Source organism: Brassica napus, chromosome C1 (assembly GCF_020379485.1).
Source record: "Brassica napus cultivar Da-Ae chromosome C1, Da-Ae, whole genome shotgun sequence".
NCBI lineage: Eukaryota > Viridiplantae > Streptophyta > Magnoliopsida > Brassicales > Brassicaceae > Brassica > Brassica napus.
This window is the reverse complement of record NC_063444.1, coordinates 2,616,775-2,622,346: the sequence shown is the minus strand read 5'-3', so window position 1 is coordinate 2,622,346 and position 5,572 is coordinate 2,616,775. Positions and strand designations below refer to the sequence as shown.

At 37.5% G+C, this 5,572-nt stretch overlaps 1 long non-coding RNA gene across 1 annotated transcript; it reads left to right on the top strand.

The window, feature by feature from the left end:
* The first annotated feature begins 614 nt into the window (after positions 1-614).
* LOC111201837 lies at positions 615-2,445 on the top strand. Its single transcript, XR_007318274.1, has 2 exons — positions 615-1,557; positions 1,735-2,445. It is a non-coding gene; the product is annotated as an uncharacterized LOC111201837 (long non-coding RNA).
* Positions 2,446-5,572: the final 3,127 nt, after the last annotated feature.

Here is a 5,572-nt window from a genome sequence, read left to right as displayed (position 1 = left end):
ATTAGATTTTTTCTTATATGTAATATTTTGAATTTTTTAAAATGACTTTAAATTACAAAAATGAGGAAACCTTATATGTTATTTTTTTTAAAAAACGACTTTAAAATACAAAAATGAGGACACCTTATATGTTAGATTTTTCTTATATGTTAGATTTTTTCTTATATGTTATATTTTGAATTTTTTAAAACGACTTTAAATTACAAAAATGTAAGTTTTCCTTAAGTAGACGACTAAAAACATTAAAATGACATGTATCAATTCGATGGTTGATTTGAAAGCTTTCAAAACCATATGGAAGATAAAAGTCAAAATAATTCAACTGTGAAAACAATACTGTTCACTTTTTTCAAGAATGTGTTCGATGAAAAAAATAAGGTTTTTATGTTATAATTTGTTTAATGTCTAATCCGATCAACCCATGATGTATTAATTATAGTTTTGTTCCATTATTTTTAATAAAAATTGATCCGATCCATCGGAAAAAAATTATATAATAACAACAAAAAATATTTTATATATATAAATAAAATGATCACATATATAAAAAAAACTATTGATAATATATATATAAATAAACTCACCCTGCGCAAGGCGCAGGTCTTATCCTAGTATACAATACTAAAAGGCAAATATACGCCATGGAAAAGGTGTCCACGTCCTCACAAAAAATCAGCCAATGAAGAGCATTTAATTTGACACGTCAGATAGGCCTCACAATTGTGGGTTTCAAACGTGGTAAACGCTGGTAAGTCTGGGTATGGATTTGATCGTTTTTTTAATTGGCCCAACTGGACCCAAAACACACAAAGAAACGCGTCGAAGGATGACGCTTCGCTTCACCTCTACCAGTTCGTCTTCTCCAATTGAAGAGCAAAGAAACCGAGTAGTAATGAGCCATTTCTACACAATCAATACTTTCGTTTCAATCAATCAATACGTTCTTAATGATTTCGTTCCATCTCTCTCTCTTTTTCTCCTTCTTTATATACTTAGATTCTTTCCTTCCTTCAAACCAAAATCCTAGAACCACTCAAACCTCAAGCCATGGCGATGAAACGAAATGGGAAGTCCCCTGTCTCCTCTGATTCTGATGAGAAAGTCATGTTCTTCAAGGATGTCTCTTTAGGTCCCCATGAATCTCAGTTGCGATTCCGACTCATCCACTTCTGGAAAGCTCGGGTTAAGAAGACACTTATTGGCCTGGATCATGGTATTGGTGTGATATGCATCTTTCTAAGTATTAACAAATGTTTATTTTTGTTTGTTACAATTCAAACCGTTTCATGAATAGAGGCGTGAGCAAGGTCATTTTGGCAAACTGTTTGCGTTGGTAATGTGGATCACATGGTTTTTGTTTTTTTTTTAACAACGAAACACATAGTTATCTATGTAGTTTTTAATCTACATTCTTTTAACTGTTGTTGCTTTCTTTCTCTTAATGAGTTGAAAACCCAATAGCTTCTGCAACTCTAGCTGGTGATTTTGGAATTGGGTCTGAACAACTTCTGCTGATGTGAAAAGATCACACCTTGCTTCTCTGCAGTAATATAGAAGGTAAGTTTTCTGGTCTCTTTGTTGGCTTTTCTGTATTTTATAATTTTAGTCAGTACTATTGTTTTTGTTGGTGGAAGATTGCATCTGGCGTTCAGTTATAATCAAAACAAATTTTATCTAAACAGGTTGTGACTGAAATTTTTTAAATAATGGTTCATTTGTTTCTCTTCCATGCAGAGTAATAAAGATCCCACGGAGTAGTCTTTGTTTACCACAAGTGAAAGAAAGAGCCTTTTGTTTTTGTTTACTGATGGGTGAGGAGTTAGCTGACACAATGAACCTAGATTTGAATTTTGGGCCCGGTCCTGAGTCAGATCTCCAGCCGTCCCTAAACGAAACTGTGAATCTGGTTGATTGGAGTAATGACCCATCCGAGAGATCCTCTGAAGCTGTGACGAGGATCAGAACTCGGCACAGGACGCGGTTCAGACAACTTAATCTCCCCATACCAGTTATATCTGAAACCCATATGTCTATTGAACTGAACCAGTTGATGTGAAGTCCTGTAACCGGAGCTGCTTTGCAGACTGGCGAGGGTAGTGAAAGAGGCAATGAGGATCTGAAAATGTGAGAGAATGGATATGGAGCCATTGGTGACAGTGTGTCAGAGAAGAAAACGGACGTGGAGAAAAGCAGTGGCAGCGATGGTAACTTCTTCGATTGTAATATATGTTTGGATTTGTCCAAAGAGCCGGTTCTCACCTGTTGTGGCCATCTTTGATAGTGTCTTCACTTGGTGTCTTTTAAATGACATTATTCAGGGGAAATGATGATGATTTGCTAAGATCAAAAACACTTATTGTCCTATCCTCTCAAGAAAGAGAAAGGGTTTATGATATGTATATATACCTATTCTTAAACAATAATATTGTTACAATTCAACAGCAATATAAAGTCAATGTTGATAATTTGATCAAAACCGTCATGTTTCACAATGATAATAGAAAAAGTAGCTAATTTCCTTTTATTTTCCTTTTAATCATTCTTGCGTATAATTGAGTTTTTCAAAGAACTCAGCTACGGCGATCCAAATCTTAGTCAATCTCCCGTAGTAGCCATCAAAGGCAAGATAGAAATAGCTTTGGGTTAGGTTGCAAAACTCAAAGAAAAAGAAACAAAGCTGGAGAAACCTAAAACGATTTCACTGGGGGATTGGAAGATCATATGTCCACGGATAACTGCTTAGACAATTACAAAAATATTTAGAGAAATACAAATCACATTACAGCCTCAGAAACTTTTTGATCGTTCCTGAAAACATGTACACCAACCGGTCTTGCCAAGTGCCATTGGGCTCCAAGAATTTCTGAGATGGACCTTCCAGAATAGTTCCAAGAACATCTAAACTGGTTCGGGTTAACTTTTTCTTTTGTCTCGAAGAGTTGTAACCGAAGTGATAAAAAAACTACATATATCGCTTTTGTTTTTAAGCAACACATATATCGCTTATTGTGTTGTATTTCATACGAAAAGATACAGGTGGGACGCTAAGGCACCCATCATCTTTCTTATCCTTTAATAACATGATAAGGGATACAGGATTACTGGAATTCCCAGCCAGAGGAAATAAAATGTCCTGGCAAGGGAGAAGGAACAGAGGTTTGGTTAAGTGTCGGTTGGACCGTGCGTTGGCTAATGAGGATTGGCACGCACTTCTTCCATGTTCTTATACAGAATATTTAGGAATGGTGAGTTCTGATCATAGACCAGTGGTGCCTTATTTGGATAATAAGATACAGAAGCGACGAGGATAATTCCGGTTTGATAAAAGGTGGATCGGACAGGATGGTCTGCTGGATTCGATTGAGAGGGGTTGGGGGACACCGGCAACAGAGAATACGGGGGTTTTCGTTTCAAAAATTATTAATTGCCGACACGAGATTTCCACTTGGCGTAAAAATAATCTACCATATGGGAAGGAAAAAATCAGTGAGCTGCAACAGGCGCTGGAAGAAGTTCAAAATGATAATAGTAGAACTCAAGAGGATATTTTGGATGTCTCGAGGAAATTGCAGGAAGCGTATAAAGACGAGGAAGAATATTGGCAACAGAAAAGCCGTAATATGTGGCATACATCAGGAGATTTAAATACGAAGTTTTATCATGCATTGACAAAACAACGTCGGGCTCGTAATAGAATCGTTGGCCTATATGATACGAATGGTGAATGGGTTGTTGAGGAACAAGGTGTAGAGAAGGTAGCAGTAGATTATTTTGACGATTTATTTCAGACTACCTCTCCTACAGAGTTTGAAGGTTTTTTGGAAGAGATTATACCTCTGATTACTCTTCAGATGAATCAGAGTTTGATTCGGCTAGCAACTGAAGAGGAACTACGTCAAGCTTTGTTCATGATGCATCCGGAAAAAGCTCCAGGACCGGATGGGATAACGGCTCTTTTCTTCCAGCACTCTTGGAATATTATAAAGAAGGATTTACTGGAAATGGTTAATGATTTTATGTCATCAGGGATTCTGGATGCAAGGTTAAATATGACGAATATTTGCTTAATTCCTAAAACGGAAAGGCCTACGCGAATGATTGAACTCAGACCGATCAGTTTATTTAATGTAGGATATAAGATTATATCGAAGGTCTTATGTCAGAGATTGAAGGTGTGTCTTCCTTCTCTGATCTCGGAAACACAGTCGGCCTTTGTACCGGGAAGGCTGATCTCAGATAACATACTTATAGCCCAGGAGATGTTTCATGGATTGCGGACTAATAAGGCGTGTAAGGATAAATTTATGGCCATAAAAACGGATATGAGTAAAGCTTATGATAGAGTTGAATGGATTTTTATTCAACAACTTCTCTCTAAAATGGGTTTTGATCAACATTGGATACGCCTGATGATGGAATGTATTTCCTCAGTACAATATAGAGTGTTATTAAATGGACAACCGAAAGGAAATATAATCCCACAACGGGGACTTCGGTAAGGGGATCCTCTTTCTCCTTATCTATTTATTATGTGTACGGAAGCGTTGGTAGCGAATATTAAAAAGGCGGAGAGGGAGAAACTTTTGACGGGTATAAAAGTCGCTAGGGCTTGCCCTTCGATATCCCATTTACTCTTTGCAGATGATAGTCTTTTCTTCTGTAAAGCAAAAAAGGAAGAATGCCAGACTATTCTCCAGATCCTTAAGGAATATGAAGTGGTATCAGGTTAGCAGATAAACTTTGAAAAATCATCGATTCAGTTTGGGCATAAGATTGAGGAAGATTTAAGGCAGGATTTACGGGACATCTTGGGAATACAAAATCTAGGTGGAATGGGATCATACCTGGGAATACCTGAGAGTTTGGAGGGCTCAAAGGTACAAGTTTTTGGTTTTGTTCAAGAGAGATTAAATAATAGGGTCAATGGATGGACTTTCAAGTTTTTCACTAAATGAGGTAAAGAGGTGATTATAAAATCCGTGGTAACAGCTCTACCAAATCATGTAATGGGATGTTATCGTATTCCGAAAACAGTGATGAAAAAACTGACCAGTGCAGTGGCACGGTTTTGGTGGAGTCCAGGAGGTAATACTAGAGGGATGCATTGGAAATCTTGGGATAAAGTTTGCGTGCCTAAGGCTGATGGAGGTTTGGGTTTTAAAGATCTCACAGATTTTAATACGGCCATGCTAGGGAAACAATTTTGGAGGTTAATTGAGAAACCAAACACTTTATTTGCAAGAGTGTTCAAAGGAAGGTATTTCAGGAATGCTTCACCCCTGGAACCAATTAGATCTTACTCGTCATCTTATGGCTGGCGTAGTATTGTCTCAGCTAGATCTCTGGTTAGCAAATGACTAATCAAAAGGGTGGGATCAGGATCATCTATTTCAGTATGGAATGATCCTTGGCTTCCATCCACTCGCCCGAGACCAGCAAACAAAAATCAACACAACCTTTTCCCGGATCTCACGGTGGATTCTCTTATTGATGAAACATCAAGAACATGGAATTCACAGGTTATCAGGACTTTAGTGGACCCGAATGATGCGCAGATAATTGAGGGTATACC